This window comes from Camellia sinensis, chromosome 10 (genome assembly GCF_055761805.1).
Source record: "Camellia sinensis isolate YWXY chromosome 10, ASM5576180v1, whole genome shotgun sequence".
In the NCBI taxonomy this organism is placed as follows: Eukaryota; Viridiplantae; Streptophyta; class Magnoliopsida; order Ericales; family Theaceae; genus Camellia; species Camellia sinensis.
In genome coordinates, this window is record NC_138970.1 from 184,604,680 (window position 1) to 184,626,993 (window position 22,314).

Below are 22,314 nucleotides of genomic sequence, written 5' to 3' on the forward strand. Positions count from 1 at the left end.
CGAACACTCGAACACTCGAACACCTATACCGATTCTCCTACACAGTGGCAGATATGTAAATAAAGGGTTTCCATACCATTTCTTGCGCATTACGGTTCGAACACTCGAACACCTATACGGATTCTACTGCACAGTGGCAGATATGTAAATACGGGGTTTCCATACCATTTCTTGCGCATTACGGTTCGAACACTCGAACACCTATGCGGATTCTCCTGCACAGTGGCAGATATGTAAATACGGGGTTTTAATACTATTTTCTTGCGCATTACGGTTCGAACACTCGAACACCTATACGGATTGTCCTGCACAGTGGCAGATATGTAAATACGGGGTTTACAGACCATTTCTTGCGCATTACGGTTCGAACACTCGAACACCTATACGAATTCTCCTGCACAGTTGCAGTTATGTAAATACGGGGTTTAGATACAATTTCTTGCGCAATACGGTTCGAACACTCGAACACCTATACGGATTCTCCTGCACAGTGGTAGATATGTAAATACGGGGTTTCCATACCATTTCTTGCGCATTACGGTTGGAACACTCGAACACCTATACGGATTCTCCTACACAGTGGCAGATATGTAAATACGGGGTTTCCATACCATTTCTTGCGCATTACGGTTCGAACACTCGAACACCTATACGGATTCTCCTGCACAGTGGCAGATATGTAAATACGGGGTTTCCATACCATTTCTTGCGCATTACGGTTCGAACACTCGAACACCTATACGGATTCTCCTACACAGTGGCAGAAATGTAAATACGGGGTTTCCATACCATTTCTTGCGCATTTTGGTTCGAACAGTCGAACACCTATACGGATTCTCCTGCACAGTGGCAGATATGTAAATACGGGGTTTCCATACCATTTCTTGCGCATTACGGTTCGAACACTCGAACACCTATGCGGATTCTCCTGCACAGTGGCAGATATGTAAATACGGGGTATCCATACCATTTCTTGGGCATTACGGTTCGAACACTCGAACACTCGAACACCTATACCGATTCTCCTACACAGTGGCAGATATGTAAATAGGGGGTTTCCATACCATTTCTTGCGCATTACGGTTCGAACACTCGAACACCTATACGGATTCTACTGCATAGTGGCAGATATGTAAATACGGGGTTTCCATACCATTTCTTGCGCATTACGGTTCGAACACTCGAACACCTATGCGGATTCTCCTGCACAGTGGCACATATGTAAATACGGGGTTTACATACCATTTTCTTGCGCATTACGGTTCGAACACTCGAACACCTATACGGATTGTCCTGCACAGTGGCAGATATGTAAATACGGGGTTTACAGACCATTTCTTGCGCATTACGGTTCGAACACTCGAACACCTATACGAATTCTCCTACACAGTGGCAGATATGTAAATACGGGGTTTAGATACAATTTCTTGCGCAATACGGTTCGAACACTCGAACACCTATACGGATTCTCCTGCACAGTGGCAGATATGTAAATACGGGGTTTCCATACCATTTCTTGCGCATTACGGTTCGAACACTCGAACACCTATACGGATTCTCCTAAACAGTGGCAGATATGTAAATACGGGGTTTCCATACCAATTCTTGCGCATTACGGTTCGAACACTCGAACACCTATACGAATTCTCCTGCACAGTGGCAGATATGTAAATACGGGGTTTAGATACAATTTCTTGCGCAATACGGTTCGAACACTTGAACACCTATACGGATTCTCCTGCACAGTGGCAGATATGTAAATACGGGGTTTCCATACCATTTCTTGCGCATTACGGTTCGAACACTCGAACACCGATACGGATTCTCCTACACAGTGGCAGATATGTAAATACGGGGTTTCCATACCATTTCTTGCGCATTACGGTTCGAACACTCGAACACCTATACGGATTCTCCTGCACAGTGGCAGATATGTAAATACGGGGTTTCCATACCATTTCTTGCGCGTTACGGTTCGAACACTCGAACACCTATACGGATTCTGCTACACAGTGGCAGATATGTAAATACGGGGTTTCCATACCATTTCTTGCGCATTTTGGTTCGAACACTCGAACACCTATACGGATTCTCCTGCACTGTGGCAGATATGTGAATACGGGGTTTCCATATCATTTCTTGCGCATTACGGTTCGAACACTCGAACACCTATGCGGATTCTCCTGCACAGTGGCAGATATGTAAATACGGGGTATCCATACCATTTCTTGCGCATTACGGTTCGAACACTCGAACACTCGAACACCTATACCGATTCTCCTACACACTGGCAGATATGTAAATAAGGGGTTTCCATACCATTTCTTGCGCATTACGGTTCGAACACTCGAACACCTATACGGATTCTACTGCACAGTGGCAGATATGTAAATACGGGGTTTCCATACCATTTCTTGCGCATTACGGTTCGAACACTCGAACACCTATGCGGATTCTCCTGCACAGTGGAAGATATGTAAATACGGGGTTTACATACCATTTTCTTGCGCATTACGGTTCGAACACTCGAACACCTATACGGATTGTCCTGCACAGTGGCAGATATGTAAATACGGGGTTTACAGACCATTTCTTGCGCATTACGGTTCGAACACTCGAACACCTATACGAATTCTCCTGCACAGTGGCAGATATGTAAAAACGGGGTTTAGATACAATTTCTTGTGCAATACGGTTCGAACACTCGAACACCTATACGGATTCTCCTGCACAGTGGCAGATATGTAAATACGGGATTTCCATACCATTTCTTGCGCATTACGGTTCGAACACTCGAACACCTATACGGATTCTCCTACACAGTGGCAGATATGTAAATACGGGGTTTCCGTACCATTTCTTGCGCATTACGGTTCGAACACTCGAACACCTATACGGATTCTCCTGCACAGTGGCAGATATGTAAATACGGGGTTTACAGACCATTTCTTGCGCATTACGGTTCGAACACTCGAACACCTATACGAATTCTCCTGCACAGTGGCAGATATGTAAATACGGGGTTTAGATACAATTTCTTGCGCAATACGGTTCGAACACTCGAACACCTATACGGATTCTCCTGCACAGTGGCAGATATGTAAATACGGGGTTTCCATACCATTTCTTGCGCATTACGGTTCGAACACTCGAACACCTATACGGATTCTCCTACACAGTGGCAGATATGTAAATACGGGGTTTCCATACCAATTCTTGCGCATTACGGTTCGAACACTCGAACACCTATACGGATTCTCCTGCACAGTGGCAGATATGTAAATACGGGGTTTCCATACCATTTCTTGCGCATTACGGGTCGAACACTCGAACACCTATGCGGATTCTCCCGCACAGTGGCAGATATGTAAATACGGGGTTTACATACCATTTTCTTGCGCATTACGGTTCGAGCATTCGAACACCTATACGGATTCTCCTGCACAGTGGCAGATATGTAAATACGGGGTTTACGTACCATTTCTTGCGCAATACAGTTCGAACACTCGAACACCTATACGGATTCTCCCGCACAGTGGCAGATATGTAAATACGGGATTTACATACCATTTCTTGTGCAATACGATTCGAACAGTCGAACACCTATACGGATTTTCCTGCACAGTGGCAGATATGTAAATACGGGGTTTCCATACCATTTCTTGCGCATTATGGTTCGAACACTCGAACACCTATACGGATTCTCCTGTACAGTGGCAGATATGTAAATACGGGGTATCCATACCATTTCTTGCGCATTACGGTTCGAACACTCGAACACCTATACCGATTCTCCTACACAGTGGCAGATATGTAAATAAGGGGTTTCCATACCATTTCTTGCGCATTACGGTTCGAACACTCGAACACCTATACGGATTCCCCTGCACAGTGGCAAATATGTAAATATGGGGTTTCCATACCATTTTCTTGCGCATTACGGTTCGAACACTCGAACACTTATACGGATTGCCCTGCACAGTGGCAGATATGTAAATACGGGGTTTACATACCATTTTCTTGCGAATTACGGTTCGAACACTCGAACACTTATACGGATTGTCCTGCACAGTGGAAGATATGTAAATACGGGGTTTACAGACCATTTCTTGCGCATTGCGGTTCGAACACTCGAACACCTATACGAATTCTCCTGCACAGTGGCAGATATGTAAATACGGGGTTTAGATACAATTTCTTGCGCAATACGGTTCGAACACTTGAACACCTATACGGATTCTCCTGCACAGTGGCAGATATGTAAATACGGGGTTTCCATACCATTTCTTGCGCATTACGGTTCGAACACTCGAACACCTATACGGATTCTCCTACACAGTGGCAGATATGTAAATACGGGGTTTCCATACCATTTCTTGCGCATTACGGTTCGAACACTCGAACACCTATACGGATTCTCCTGCTCAGTGGCAGATATGTAAATACGGGGTTTCCATACCATTTCTTGCGCATTACGGTTCGAACACTCGAACACCTATACGGATTCTGCTACACAGTGGCAGATATGTAAATACGGGGTTTCCATACCATTTCTTGCGCATTTTGGTTCGAACACTCGAACACCTATACGGATTCTCCTGCACAGTGGCAGATATGTAAATACGGGGTTTCCATATCATTTCTTGCGCATTACGGTTCGAACACTCGAACACCTATACGGATTCTCCTGCACAGTGGCAGATATGTAAATACGGGGTTTCCATACCATTTCTTGCGCATTACGGGTCGAACACTCGAACACCTATGCGGATTCTCCCGCACAGTGGCAGATATGTAAATACGGGGTTTACATACCATTTTCTTGCGCATTACGGTTCGAGCATTCGAACACCTATACGGATTCTCCTGCACAGTGGCAGATATGTAAATACGGGGTTTACGTACCATTTCTTGCGCAATACAGTTCGAACACTCGAACACCTATACGGATTCTCCCGCACAGTGGCAGATATGTAAATACGGGATTTACATACCATTTCTTGCGCAATACGGTTCGAACAGTCGAACACCTATACGGATTTTCCTGCAGAGTGGCAGATATGTAAATACGGGGTTTCCATACCATTTCTTGCGCATTATGGTTCGAACACTCGAACACCTATACGGATTCTCCTGTACAGTGGCAGATATGTAAATACGGGGTATCCATACCATTTCTTGCGCATTACGGTTCGAACACTCGAACACCTATACCGATTCTCCTACACAGTGGCAGATATGTAAATAAGGGGTTTCCATACCATTTCTTGCGCATTACGGTTCGAACACTCGAACACCTATACGGACTCTCCTGCACAGTGGCAAATATGTAAATACGGGGTTTCCATACCATTTTCTTGCGCATTACGGTTCGAACACTCGAACACTTATACGGATTGCCCTGCACAGTGGCAGATATGTAAATACGGGGTTTACATACCATTTTCTTGCGAATTACGGTTCGAACACTCGAACACTTATACGGATTGTCCTGCACAGTGGCAGATATGTAAATACGGGGTTTACAGACCATTTCTTGCGCATTACGGTTCGAACACTCGAACACCTATACGAATTCTCCTGCACAGTGGCAGATATGTAAATACGGGGTTTAGATACAATTTCTTGCGCAATACGGTTCGAACACTTGAACACCTATACGGATTCTCCTGCACAGTGGCAGATATGTAAATACGGGGTTTCCATACCATTTCTTGCGCATTACGGTTCGAACACTCGAACACCTATACGGATTCTCCTACACAGTGGCAGATATGTAAATACGGGGTTTCCATACCATTTCTTGCGCATTACGGTTCGAACACTCGAACACCTATACGGATTCTCCTGCTCAGTGGCAGATATGTAAATACGGGGTTTCCATACCATTTCTTGCGCATTACGGTTCGAACACTCGAACACCTATACGGATTCTGCTACACAGTGGCAGATATGTAAATACGGGGTTTCCATACCATTTCTTGCGCATTTTGGTTCGAACACTCGAACACCTATACGGATTCTCCTGCACAGTGGCAGATATGTAAATACGGGGTTTCCATATCATTTCTTGCGCATTACGGTTCGAACACTCGAACACTTATGCGGATTCTCCTGCACAGTGGCAGATATGTAAATACGGGGTATCCATACCATTTCTTGCGCATTACGGTTCGAACACTCGAACACTCGAACACCTATACCGATTCTCCTACACAGTGGCAGATATGTAAATAAGGGGTTTCCATACCATTTCTTGCGCATTACGGTTCGAACACTCGAACACCTATACGGATTCTACTGCACAGTGGCAGATATGTAAATACGGGGTTTCCATACCATTTCTTGCGCATTACGGTTCGAACACTCGAACACCTATGCGGATTCTCCTGCACAGTGGTAGATATGTAAATACGGGGTTTACATATCATTTTCTTGCGCATTACGGTTCGAACACTCGAACACCTATACGGATTGTCCTGCACAGTGGCAGATATGTAAATACGGTGTTTACAGACCATTTCTTGCGCATTACGGTTCGAACACTCGAACACCTATACGAATTCTCCTGCACAGTGGCAGATATGTAAATACGGGATTTAGATACAATTTCTTGCGCAATACGGTTCGAACACTCGAACACCTATACGGATTCTCCTGCACAGTGGCAGATATGTAAATACGGGGTTTCCATACCATTTCTTGCGCATTACGGTTCGAACACTCGAACACCTATACGGATTCTCCTACACAGTGGCAGATATGTAAATACGGGGTTTCCGTACCATTTCTAGCGCATTACGGTTCGAACACTCGAACACCTATACGGATTCTCCTGCACAGTGGCAGATATGTAAATACGGGGTTTACAGACCATTTCTTGCGCATTACGGTTCGAACACTCGAACACCTATACGAATTCTCCTGCACAGTGGCAGATATGTAAATACGGGGTTTAGATACAATTTCTTGCGCAATACGGTTCGAACACTCGAACACCTATACGGATTCTCCTGCACAGTGGAAGATATGTAAATACGGGGTTTCCATACCATTTCTTGCGCATTACGGTTCGAACACTCGAACACCTATACGGATTCTCCTACACAGTGGCAGATATGTAAATACGGGGTTTCCATACCATTTCTTGCGCATTACGGTTCGAACACTCGAGCACCTATACGGATTCTCCTGCACAGTGGCAGAAATGTAAATACGGGGTTTCCATACCATTTCTTGCGCATTACGGGTCGAACACTCGAACACCTATGCGGATTCTCCCGCACAGTGGCAGATATGTAAATACGGGGTTTACATACCATTTTCTTGCGCATTACGGTTCGAACACTCGAACACCTATACGGATTCTCCTGCACAGTGGCAGATATGTAAATACGGGGTTTACGTAACATTTCTTGCGCAATACAGTTCGAACACTCGAACACCTATACGGATTCTCCTGCACAGTGGCAGATATGTAAATACGGGATTTACATATCATTTCTTGCGCAATACGGTTCGAACAGTCGAACACCTATACGGATTTTCCTGCAGAGTGGCAGATATGTAAATACGGGGTTTCCATACCATTTCTTGCGCATTATGGTTCGAACACTCGAACACCTATACGGATTCTCCTGCACAGTGGCAGATATGTAAATACGGGGTTTCCATACCATTTCTTGCGCATTACGGTTCGAACACTCGAACACCTATGCGGATTCTCCTGTACAGTGGCAGATATGTAAATACGGGGTATCCATACCATTTCTTGCGCATTACGGTTCGAACACTCGAACACCTATACCGATTCTCCTACACAGTGGCAGATACGTAAATAAGGGGTTTCCATACCATTTCTTGTGCATTACGTTTCGAACACTCGAACACCTATACGGATTCTCCTGCACAGTGGCAAATATGTAAATACGGGGTTCCCATACCATTTTCTTGCGCATTACGGTTCGAACACTCGAACACTTATACGGATTGTCCTGCACAGTGGCAGATATGTAAATACGGGGTTTACATACCATTTTCTTGCGAATTACGGTTCGAACACTCGAACACTTATACGGATTGTCCTGCACAGTGGCAGATATGTAAATACGGGGTTTACAGACCATTTCTTGCGCATTACGGTTCGAACACTCGAACACCTATACGAATTCTCCTGCACAGTGGCAGATATGTAAATACGGGGTTTAAATACAATTTCTTGCGCAATACGGTTCGAACACTTGAACACCTATACGGATTCTCCTGTACAGTGGCAGCTATGTAAATACGGGGTTTCCATACCATTTCTTGCGCATTACGGTTCGAACACTCGAACACCTATACGGATTCTCCAACACAGTGGCAGATATGTAAATACGGGGTTTCCATACCATTTTTTGCGCATTACGGTTCGAACACTCGAACACCTATACGGATTCTCCTCCACAGTGGCAGATATGTAAATACGGGGTTTCCATACCATTTCTTGCGCATTACGGTTCGAACACTCGAACACCTATACGGATTCTGCTCCACAGTGGCAGATATGTAAATACGGGGTTTCCATACCATTTCTTGCGCATTTTGGTTCGAACACTCGAACACCTATACGGATTCTCCTGCACAGTGGCAGATAGGGAAATACGGCGTTTCCAAATCATTTCTTGCGCATTACGGTTCGAACACTCGAACACCTATGCGGATTCTCCTGCACAGTGGCAGATATGTAAATACGGGGTATCCATACCATTTCTTGCGCATTACGGTTCGAACACTCGAACACTTGAACACCTATACCGATTCTCCTACACAGTGGCAGATATGTAAATAAGGGGTTTCCATACCATTTCTTGCGCATTACGTTTCGAACACTCGAACACCTATACGGATTCTACTGCACAGTGGCAGATATGTAAATACGGGGTTTCCATACCATTTCTTGCGCATTACGGTTCGAACACTCGAACACCTATGCGGATTCTCCTGCACAGTGGCAGATATGTAAATACGGGGTTTACATACAATTTTCTTGCGCATTACGGTTCGAACACTCGAACACCTATACCGATTGTCCGGCACAGTGGCAGATATGTAAATACGGGGTTTACAGACCATTTCTTGCGCATTACGGTTCGAACACTCGAACACCTATACGAATTCTCCTGCACAGTGGCAGATATGTAAATACGGGGTTTAGATACAATTTCTTGCGCAATACGGTTCGAACACTCGAACACCTATACGGATTCTCCTGCACAGTGGCAGATATGTAAATACGGGGTTTCCATACCATTTCTTGCGCATTACGGTTCGAACACTCGAACACCTATACGGATTCTCCTACACAGTGGCAGATATGTAAATACGGGGTTTCCATACCATTTCTTGCACATTACGGTTCGAACACTCGAACACCTATACGGATTCTCCTGCACAGTGGCAGATATGTAAATACGGGGTTTCCATACCATTTCTTGCGCATTACGGTTCGAACACTCGAACACCTATACGGATTCTCCTACACAGTGGCAGATATGTAAATACGGGGTTTCCATACCATTTCTTGCGCATTTTGGTTCGAACACTCGAACACCTATACGGATTCTCCTGCACAGTGGCAGATATGTAAATACGGGGTTTCCATACCATTTCTTGCGCATTACGGTTCGAACACTCGAACACCTATGCGGATTCTCCTGCACAGTGGCAGATATGTAAATACGGGGTATCCATACCATTTCTTGCGCATTACGGTTCGAACACTCGAACACTCGAACACCTATACCGATTCTCCTATACAATGGCAGATATGTAAACAAGGGGTTTCCATACCATTTCTTGCGCATTACGGTTCGAACACTCGAACACCTATACGGATTCTACTGCACAGTGGCAGATTTGTAAATACGGGGTTTCCATACCATTTCTTGCGCATTACGGTTCGAACACTCGAACACCTATGCGGATTCTCCTGCACAGTGGCAGATATGTAAATACGGGGTTTACATACCATTTTTTTGCGCATTACGGTTCGAACACTCGAACACCTATACGGATTGTCCTGCACAGTGGCAGATATGTAAATACGGGGTTTACAGACCATTTCTTCCGCATTACGGTTCGAACACTCGAACACCTATACGAATTCTCCTGCACAGTGGCAGATATGTAAATACGGGGTTTAGATACAATTTCTTGCGCAATACGGTTCGAACACTTGAACACCTATACGGATTCTCCTGCACAGTGGCAGATATGTAAATACGGGGTTTCCATACCATTTCTTGCGCATTACGGTTCGAACACTCGAACACCTATACGGATTCTCCTACACAGTGGCAGATATGTAAATACGGGGTTTCCATACCATTTCTTGCGCATTACGGTTCGAACACTCGAACACCTATACGGATTCTCCTGCTCAGTGGCAGATATGTAAATACGGGGTTTCCATACCATTTCTTGCGCATTACGGTTCGAACACTCGAACACCTATACGGATTCTGCTACACAGTGGCAGATATGTAAATACGGGGTTTCCATACCATTTCTTGCGCATTTTGGTTCGAACACTCGAACACCTATACGGATTCTCCTGCACAGTGGCAGATATGTAAATACGGGGTTTCCATATCATTTCTTGCGCATTACGGTTCGAACACTCGAACACCTATGCGGATTCTCCTGCACAGTGGCAGATATGTAAATACGGGGTATCCATACCATTTCTTGCGCATTACGGTTCGAACACTCGAACACTCGAACACCTATACCGATTCTCCTACACAGTGGCAGATATGTAAATAAGGGGTTTCCATACCATTTCTTGCGCATTACGGTTCGAACACTCGAACACCTATACGGATTCTACTGCACAGTGGCAGATATGTAAATACGGGGTTTCCATACCATTTCTTGCGCATTACGGTTCGAACACTCGAACACCTATGCGGATTCTCCTGCACAGTGGTAGATATGTAAATACGGGGTTTACATATCATTTTCTTGCGCATTACGGTTCGAACACTCGAACACCTATACGGATTGTCCTGCACAGTGGCAGATATGTAAATACGGTGTTTACAGACCATTTCTTGCGCATTACGGTTCGAACACTCGAACACCTATACGAATTCTCCTGCACAGTGGCAGATATGTAAATACGGGATTTAGATACAATTTCTTGCGCAATACGGTTCGAACACTCGAACACCTATACGGATTCTCCTGCACAGTGGCAGATATGTAAATACGGGGTTTCCATACCATTTCTTGCGCATTACGGTTCGAACACTCGAACACCTATACGGATTCTCCTACACAGTGGCAGATATGTAAATACGGGGTTTCCGTACCATTTCTAGCGCATTACGGTTCGAACACTCGAACACCTATACGGATTCTCCTGCACAGTGGCAGATATGTAAATACGGGGTTTACAGACCATTTCTTGCGCATTACGGTTCGAACACTCGAACACCTATACGAATTCTCCTGCACAGTGGCAGATATGTAAATACGGGGTTTAGATACAATTTCTTGCGCAATACGGTTCGAACACTCGAACACCTATACGGATTCTCCTGCACAGTGGAAGATATGTAAATACGGGGTTTCCATACCATTTCTTGCGCATTACGGTTCGAACACTCGAACACCTATACGGATTCTCCTACACAGTGGCAGATATGTAAATACGGGGTTTCCATACCATTTCTTGCGCATTACGGTTCGAACACTCGAGCACCTATACGGATTCTCCTGCACAGTGGCAGAAATGTAAATACGGGGTTTCCATACCATTTCTTGCGCATTACGGGTCGAACACTCGAACACCTATGCGGATTCTCCCGCACAGTGGCAGATATGTAAATACGGGGTTTACATACCATTTTCTTGCGCATTACGGTTCGAACACTCGAACACCTATACGGATTCTCCTGCACAGTGGCAGATATGTAAATACGGGGTTTACGTAACATTTCTTGCGCAATACAGTTCGAACACTCGAACACCTATACGGATTCTCCTGCACAGTGGCAGATATGTAAATACGGGATTTACATATCATTTCTTGCGCAATACGGTTCGAACAGTCGAACACCTATACGGATTTTCCTGCAGAGTGGCAGATATGTAAATACGGGGTTTCCATACCATTTCTTGCGCATTATGGTTCGAACACTCGAACACCTATACGGATTCTCCTGCACAGTGGCAGATATGTAAATACGGGGTTTCCATACCATTTCTTGCGCATTACGGTTCGAACACTCGAACACCTATGCGGATTCTCCTGTACAGTGGCAGATATGTAAATACGGGGTATCCATACCATTTCTTGCGCATTACGGTTCGAACACTCGAACACCTATACCGATTCTCCTACACAGTGGCAGATACGTAAATAAGGGGTTTCCATACCATTTCTTGTGCATTACGTTTCGAACACTCGAACACCTATACGGATTCTCCTGCACAGTGGCAAATATGTAAATACGGGGTTTCCATACCATTTTCTTGCGCATTACGGTTCGAACACTCGAACACTTATACGGATTGTCCTGCACAGTGGCAGATATGTAAATACGGGGTTTACATACCATTTTCTTGCGAATTACGGTTCGAACACTCGAACACTTATACGGATTGTCCTGCACAGTGGCAGATATGTAAATACGGGGTTTACAGACCATTTCTTGCGCATTACGGTTCGAACACTCGAACACCTATACGAATTCTCCTGCACAGTGGCAGATATGTAAATACGGGGTTTAAATACAATTTCTTGCGCAATACGGTTCGAACACTTGAACACCTATACGGATTCTCCTGTACAGTGGCAGCTATGTAAATACGGGGTTTCCATACCATTTCTTGCGCATTACGGTTCGAACACTCGAACACCTATACGGATTCTCCAACACAGTGGCAGATATGTAAATACGGGGTTTCCATACCATTTTTTGCGCATTACGGTTCGAACACTCGAACACCTATACGGATTCTCCTCCACAGTGGCAGATATGTAAATACGGGGTTTCCATACCATTTCTTGCGCATTACGGTTCGAACACTCGAACACCTATACGGATTCTGCTCCACAGTGGCAGATATGTAAATACGGGGTTTCCATACCATTTCTTGCGCATTTTGGTTCGAACACTCGAACACCTATACGGATTCTCCTGCACAGTGGCAGATAGGGAAATACGGCGTTTCCAAATCATTTCTTGCGCATTACGGTTCGAACACTCGAACACCTATGCGGATTCTCCTGCACAGTGGCAGATATGTAAATACGGGGTATCCATACCATTTCTTGCGCATTACGGTTCGAACACTCGAACACTTGAACACCTATACCGATTCTCCTACACAGTGGCAGATATGTAAATAAGGGGTTTCCATACCATTTCTTGCGCATTACGTTTCGAACACTCGAACACCTATACGGATTCTACTGCACAGTGGCAGATATGTAAATACGGGGTTTCCATACCATTTCTTGCGCATTACGGTTCGAACACTCGAACACCTATGCGGATTCTCCTGCACAGTGGCAGATATGTAAATACGGGGTTTACATACAATTTTCTTGCGCATTACGGTTCGAACACTCGAACACCTATACCGATTGTCCGGCACAGTGGCAGATATGTAAATACGGGGTTTACAGACCATTTCTTGCGCATTACGGTTCGAACACTCGAACACCTATACGAATTCTCCTGCACAGTGGCAGATATGTAAATACGGGGTTTAGATACAATTTCTTGCGCAATACGGTTCGAACACTCGAACACCTATACGGATTCTCCTGCACAGTGGCAGATATGTAAATACGGGGTTTCCATACCATTTCTTGCGCATTACGGTTCGAACACTCGAACACCTATACGGATTCTCCTACACAGTGGCAGATATGTAAATACGGGGTTTCCATACCATTTCTTGCACATTACGGTTCGAACACTCGAACACCTATACGGATTCTCCTGCACAGTGGCAGATATGTAAATACGGGGTTTCCATACCATTTCTTGCGCATTACGGTTCGAACACTCGAACACCTATACGGATTCTCCTACACAGTGGCAGATATGTAAATACGGGGTTTCCATACCATTTCTTGCGCATTTTGGTTCGAACACTCGAACACCTATACGGATTCTCCTGCACAGTGGCAGATATGTAAATACGGGGTTTCCATACCATTTCTTGCGCATTACGGTTCGAACACTCGAACACCTATGCGGATTCTCCTGCACAGTGGCAGATATGTAAATACGGGGTATCCATACCATTTCTTGCGCATTACGGTTCGAACACTCGAACACTCGAACACCTATACCGATTCTCCTATACAATGGCAGATATGTAAACAAGGGGTTTCCATACCATTTCTTGCGCATTACGGTTCGAACACTCGAACACCTATACGGATTCTACTGCACAGTGGCAGATTTGTAAATACGGGGTTTCCATACCATTTCTTGCGCATTACGGTTCGAACACTCGAACACCTATGCGGATTCTCCTGCACAGTGGCAGATATGTAAATACGGGGTTTACATACCATTTTTTTGCGCATTACGGTTCGAACACTCGAACACCTATACGGATTGTCCTGCACAGTGGCAGATATGTAAATACGGGGTTTACAGACCATTTCTTCCGCATTACGGTTCGAACACTCGAACACCTATACGAATTCTCCTGCACAGTGGCAGATATGTAAATACGGGGTTTAGATACAATTTCTTGCGCAATACGGTTCGAACACTCGAACACCTATACGGATTCTCCTGCACAGTGGCAGATATGTAAATACGGGGTTTCCATACCATTTCTTGCGCATTACGGTTCGAACACTCGAACACCTATACGGATTTTCCTACACATTGGCAGATATGTAAATACGGGGTTTCCATACCATTTCTTGCGCATTACGGTTCGAACACTCGAACACCTATACGGATTCTCCTACACAGTGGCAGATATGTAAATACGGGGTTTCCATACCATTTCTTGCGCATTACGGTTCGAACACTCGAACACCTATACGGATTCTCCTGCACAGCGGCAGATATGTAAATACGGGGTTTCCATACCATTTCTTGCGCATTACGGTTCGAACACTCGAACACCTATACGGATTCTCCTACACAGTGGCAGATATGTAAATACGGGGTTTCCATACCATTTCTTGCGCATTTTGGTTCGAACACTCGAACACCTATACGGATTCTCCTGCACAGTGGCAGATATGTAAATACGGGGTTTCCATACCATTTCTTGCGCATTACGGTTCGAACACTCGAACACCTATGCGGATTCTCCTGCACAGTGGCAGATATGTAAATACGGGGTATCCATAACATTTCTTGCGCATTACGGTTCGAACACTCGAACACTCGAACACCTATACCGATTCTCCTACACAGTGGCAGATATGTAAACAAGGGGTTTCCATACCATTTCTTGCGCATTAAGGTTCGAACACTCGAACACCTATACGGATTCTACTGCACAGTGGCAGATTTGTAAATACGGGGTTTCCATACCATTTCTTGCGCATTACGGTTCGAACACTCGAACACCTATGCGGATTCTCCTGCACAGTGGCAGATATGTAAATACGGGGTTTACAGACCATTTCTTGCGCATTACGGTTCGAACACTCGAACACCTATACGAATTCTCCTGCACAGTGGCAGATATGTAAATACGGGGTTTACAGACCATTTCTTGCGCATTACGGTTCGAACACTCGAACACCTATACGAATTCTCCTGCACAGTGCCAGATATGTAAATACGGGGTTTAGATACAATTTCTTGCGCAATACGGTTCGAACACTCGAACACCTATACGGATTCTCCTGCACAGTGGCAGATATGTAAATACGGGGTTTCCATACCATTTCTTGCGCATTACGGTTCGAACACTCGAACACCTATACGGATTCTCCTACACAGTGGCAGATATGTAAATACGGGGTTTCCATACCATTTCTTGCACATTACGGTTCGAACACTCGAACACCTATACGGATTCTCCTGCACAGTGGCAGATATGTAAATACGGGGTTTCCATACCATTTCTTGCGCATTACGGTTCGAACTCTCGAACACCTATACGGATTCTCCTACACAGTGGCAGATATGTAAATACGGGGTTTCCATACCATTTCTTGCGCATTTTGGTTCGAACACTCGAACACCTATACGGATTCTCCTGCACAGCGGCAGATATGTAAATACGGGGTTTCCATACCATTTCTTGCGCATTACGGTTCGAACACTCGAACACCTATGCGGATTCTCCTGCACAGTGGCAGATATGTAAATACGGGGTATCCATACCATTTCTTGCGCATTACGGTTCGAACACTCGAACACTCGAACACCTATACCGATTCTCCTACACAGTGGCAGATATGTAAACAAGGGGTTTCCATACCATTTCTTGCGCATTACGGTTCGAACACTCGAACACCTATACGGATTCTACTGCACAGTGGCAGATTTGTAAATACGGGGTTTCCATACTATTTCTTGCGCATTACGGTTCGAACACTCGAACACCTATGCGGATTCTCCTGCATAGTGGCAGATATGTAAATACGGGGTTTACATACCATTTTTTTGCGCATTACGGTTCGAACACTCGAACACCTATACGGATTGTCCTGCACAGTGGCAGATATGTAAATACGGGGTTTACAGACCATTTCTTGCGCATTACGGTTCGAACACTCGAACACCTATACGAATTCTCCTGCACAGTGGCAGATATGTAAATACGGGGTTTAGATACAATTTCTTGCGCAATACGGTTCGAACACTCGAACACCTATACGGATTCTCCTGCACAGTGGCAGATATGTAAATACGGGGTTTCCATACCATTTCTTGCGCATTACGGTTCGAACACTCGAACACCTATACGGATTTTCCTACACATTGGCAGATATGTAAATACGGGGTTTCCATACCATTTCTTGCGCATTACGGTTCGAACACTCGAACACCTATACGGATTCTCCTACACAGTGGCAGATATGTAAATACGGGGTTTCCATACCATTTCTTGCGCATTACGGTTCGAACACTCGAACACCTATACGGATTCTCCTGCACAGCGGCAGATATGTAAATACGGGGTTTCCATACCATTTCTTGCGCATTACGGTTCGAACACTCGAACACCTATACGGATTCTCCTACACAGTGGCAGATATGTAAATACGGGGTTTCCATACCATTTCTTGCGCATTTTGGTTCGAACACTCGAACACCTATACGGATTCTCCTGCACAGTGGCAGATATGTAAATACGGGGTTTCCATACCATTTCTTGCGCATTACGGTTCGAACACTCGAACACCTATGCGGATTCTCCTGCACAGTGGCAGATATGTAAATACGGGGTATCCATAACATTTCTTGCGCATTACGGTTCGAACACTCGAACACTCGAACACCTATACCGATTCTCCTACACAGTGGCAGATATGTAAACAAGGGGTTTCCATACCATTTCTTGCGCATTACGGTTCGAACACTCGAACACCTATACGGATTCTACTGCACAGTGGCAGATTTGTAAATACGGGGTTTCCATACCATTTCTTGCGCATTACGGTTCGAACACTCGAACACCTATGCGGATTCTCCTGCACAGTGGCAGATATGTAAATACGGGGTTTACATACCATTTTTTTGCGCATTACGGTTCGAACACTCGAACACCTATACGGATTGTCCTGCACAGTGGCAGATATGTAAATACGGGGTTTACAGACCATTTCTTGCGCATTACGGTTCGAACACTCGAACACCTATACGAATTCTCCTGCACAGTGGCAGATATGTAAATACGGGGTTTAGATACAATTTCTTGCGCAATACGGTTCGAACACTCGAACACCTATACGGATTCTCCTGCACAGTGGCAGATATGTAAATACGGGGTTTCCATACCATTTCTTGCGCATTACGGTTCGAACACTCGAACACCTATACGGATTTTCCTACACATTGGCAGATATGTAAATACGGGGTTTCCATACCATTTCTTGCGCATTACGGTTCGAACACTCGAACACCTATACGGATTCTCCTACACAGTGGCAGATATGTAAATACGGGGTTTCCATACCATTTCTTGCACATTACGGTTCGAACACTCGAACACCTATACGGATTCTCCTGCACAGTGGCAGATATGTAAATACGGGGTTTCCATACCATTTCTTGCGCATTACGGTTCGAACACTCGAACACCTATACGGATTCTCCTACACAGTGGCAGATATGTAAATACGGGGTTTCCATACCATTTCTTGCGCATTTTGGTTCGAACACTCGAACACCTATACGGATTCTCCTGCACAGTGGTAGATATGTAAATACGGGGTTTCCATACCATTTCTTGCGCATTACGGTTCGAACACTCGAACACCTATGCGGATTCTCCTGCACAGTGGCAGATATGTAAATACGGGGTATCCATACCATTTCTTGCGCATTACGGTTCGAACACTCGAACACTCGAACACCTATACCGATTCTCCTACACAGTGGCAGATATGTAAACAAGGGGTTTCCATACCATTTCTTGCGCATTACGGTTCGAACACTCGAACACCTATACGGATTCTACTGCACAGTGGCAGATTTGTAAATACGGGGTTTCCATACCATTTCTTGCGCATTACGGTTCGAACACTCGAACACCTATGCGGATTCTCCTGCACAGTGGCAGATATGTAAATACGGGGTTTACATACCATTTTTTTGCGCATTACGGTTCGAACACTCGAACACCTATACGGATTGTCCTGCACAGTGGCAGATATGTAAATACGGGGTTTACAGACCATTTCTTGCGCATTACGGTTCGAACACTCGAACACCTATACGAATTCTCCTGCACAGTGGCAGATATGTAAATACGGGGTTTAGATACAATTTCTTGCGCAATACGGTTCGAACACTCGAACACCTATACGGATTCTCCTGCACAGTGGCCGATATGTAAATACGGGGTTTCCATACCATTTCTTGCGCATTACGGTTCGAACACTCGAACACCTATACGGATTTTCCTACACATTGGCAGATATGTAAATACGGGGTTTCCATACCATTTCTTGCGCATTACGGTTCGAACACTCGAACACCTATACGGATTCTCCTGCACAGTGGCAGATATGTAAATACGGGGTTTCCATACCATTTCTTGGGCATTACGGTTCGAACACTCGAACACCTATACGGATTCTCCTACGCAGTGGCAGATATGTAAATACGGGGTTTCCATACCATTTCTTGCGCATTTTGGTTCGAACACTCGAACACCTATACGGATTCTCCTGCACAGTGGCAGATATGTAAATACGGGGTTTCCATACCATTTCTTGCGCATTACGGTTCGAACACTCGAACACCTATGCGGATTCTCCTGCACAGTGGCAGATATGTAAGTACGGGGTATCCATACTATTTCTTGCGCATTACGGTTCGAACACTCGAACACTCGAACACCTATACCGATTCTCCTACACAGTGGCAGATATATAAATAAGGGGTTTCCATACCATTTCTTGCGCATTACTGTTCGAATACTCGAACACCTATACGGATTCTACTGCACAGTGGCAGATATGTAAATACGGGGTTTCCATACCATTTCTTGCGCATTACGGTTCGAACACTCGAACACCTATGCGGATTCTCCTGCACAGTGGCAGATATGTAAATACGGGGTTTACATACCATTTTCTTGCGCATTACGGTTCGAACACTTAACACCTATACGGATTGTCCTACACAGTGGCAGATATGTAAATACGGGGTTTACAGACCATTTCTTGCGCATTACGGTTCGAACACTCGAACACCTATACGAATTCTCCTGCACAGTGGCAGATATGTAAATACGGGGTTTAGATACAATTTCTTGCGCAATACGGTTCGAACACTCGAACACCTATACGGATTCTCCTGCACAGTGGCAGATATGTAAATACGGGGTTTCCATACCATTTCTTGCGCATTACGGTTCGAACACTCGAACACCTATACGGATTCTCCTACACAGTGGCAGATATGTAAATACGGGGTTTCCATACCATTTCTTGCGCATTACGGTTCGAACACTCGAACACCTATACGGATTCTCCTGCACAGCGGCAGATATGTAAATACGGGGTTTCCATACTATTTCTTGCGCATTACGGTTCGAACACTCGAACACCTATGCGGATTCTCCCGCACAGTGTAAGATATGTAAATACGGGGTTTACATACCATTTTCTTGCGCATTGCGGTTCGAACACTCGAACACCTATACGAATTCTCCTGCATAGTGGCAGATATGTAAATACGGGCTTTACGTACCATTTCTTGCGCAATACAGTTCGAACACTCGAACACCTATACGGATTCTCCTACACAGTGGCAGATATGTAAATACGGGATTTACATACCATTTCTTGCGCAATACAGTTCGAACAGTCGAACACCTATACGGATTTTCCTGCAGAGTGGCAGATATATAAATACGGGGTTTCCATACCATTTCTTGCGCATTAAGGTTCGAACACTCGAACACCTATACGGATTCTTTTGCACAGTGGCAGATATGTAAATACGGGGTTTCCATACCATTTCTTGCGCATTACGGTTCGAACATTCGAACACCTATGCGGATTCTCCTGCACAGTGGCAGATATGTAAATACGGGGTATCCATACCATTTCTTGCGCATTACGGTTCGAACACTCGAACACCTATACCGATTCTCCTACACAGTGGCAGATATGTAAATAAGGGGTTTCCATACCATTTCTTGCGCATTACGGTTCGAACACACGAACACCTATACGGATTCTCCTACACAGTGGCAGATATGTAAATACGGGGTTTCCATACCATTTCTTGCGCATTACGGTTCGAACACTCGAACACCTATGCGGATTCTCCTGCACAGTGGCAGATATGTAAATACGGGGTTTACATACCATTTTCTTGCGCATTACAGTTCGAACACTCGAACACCTATACGGATTGTCCTGCACAGTGGCAGATATGTAAATACGGGGTTTACAGACCATTTCTTGCGCATTACGGTTCGAACACTCGAACACCTATACGAATTCTCCTGCACAGTGGCAGATATGTAAATACGGGGTTTGGATACAATTTCTTGCGCAATACGGTTCGAACACTCGAACACCTATACGGATTCTCCTGTACAGTGGCAGATATGTAAATACGGGATTTCCATACCATTTCTTGCGCATTACGGTTCGAACACTAGAACACTTATACGGATTCTCCTACACAGTGGCAGATATGTAAATACGGGGTTTCCATACCATTTCTTGCGCATTACGGTTCGAACACTCGAGCACCTATACGGATTCTCCTGCACAGTGGCAGATATGTAAATACGGGGTTTCCATACCATTTCTTGCGCATTACGGTTCGAACACTCGGACACCTATACGGATTCTCCTACACAGTGGCAGATATGTAAATACGGGGTTTCCATACCATTTCTTGCGTATTACGGTTCGAACACTCGAACACCTATACGGATTCTCCTGCACAGTGGCAGATATGTAAATACGGGGTTTCCATACCATTTCTTGCGCATTACGGTTCGAACACTCGAACACCTATACGGATTCTCCTGCACAGTGGCAGATATGTAAATACGGGGTTTACGCACCATTTCTTGCGCAATACAGTTCGAACACTCGAACACCTATACGGATTCTCCTGCACTGTGGCAGATATGTAAATATGGGATTTACATACCATTTCTTGCGCAATACGGTTCGAACACTCGAACACCTATACGGATTCTCCCTCACAGTGGCAGATACGTAAATACGGGTTTTACATACCATTTCTTGCGCAATACGGTTCGAACACTCGAACACCTATACGGATTTTCCTGCAGAGTGGCAGATATATAAATACGGGGTTTCCATACCATTTCTTGCGCATTACGGTTCGAACACTCGAACACCTATACGGATTCTCCTGCACAGTGGCAGTTATGTAAATATGGGGTTTCCATACAATTTCTTGCGCATTACGGTTCGAACACTCGAACACCTATGCGGATTCTCCTGCACAGTGGCAGATATGTAAATACGGGGTTTACATACCATTTTCTTGCGCATTACGGTTCGAACACTCGAACACCTATACGGATTCTACTGCACAGTGGCAGATATGTAAATACGGGTTTCCATACCATTTCTTGCGCAATACGGTTCGAACACTCGAACAC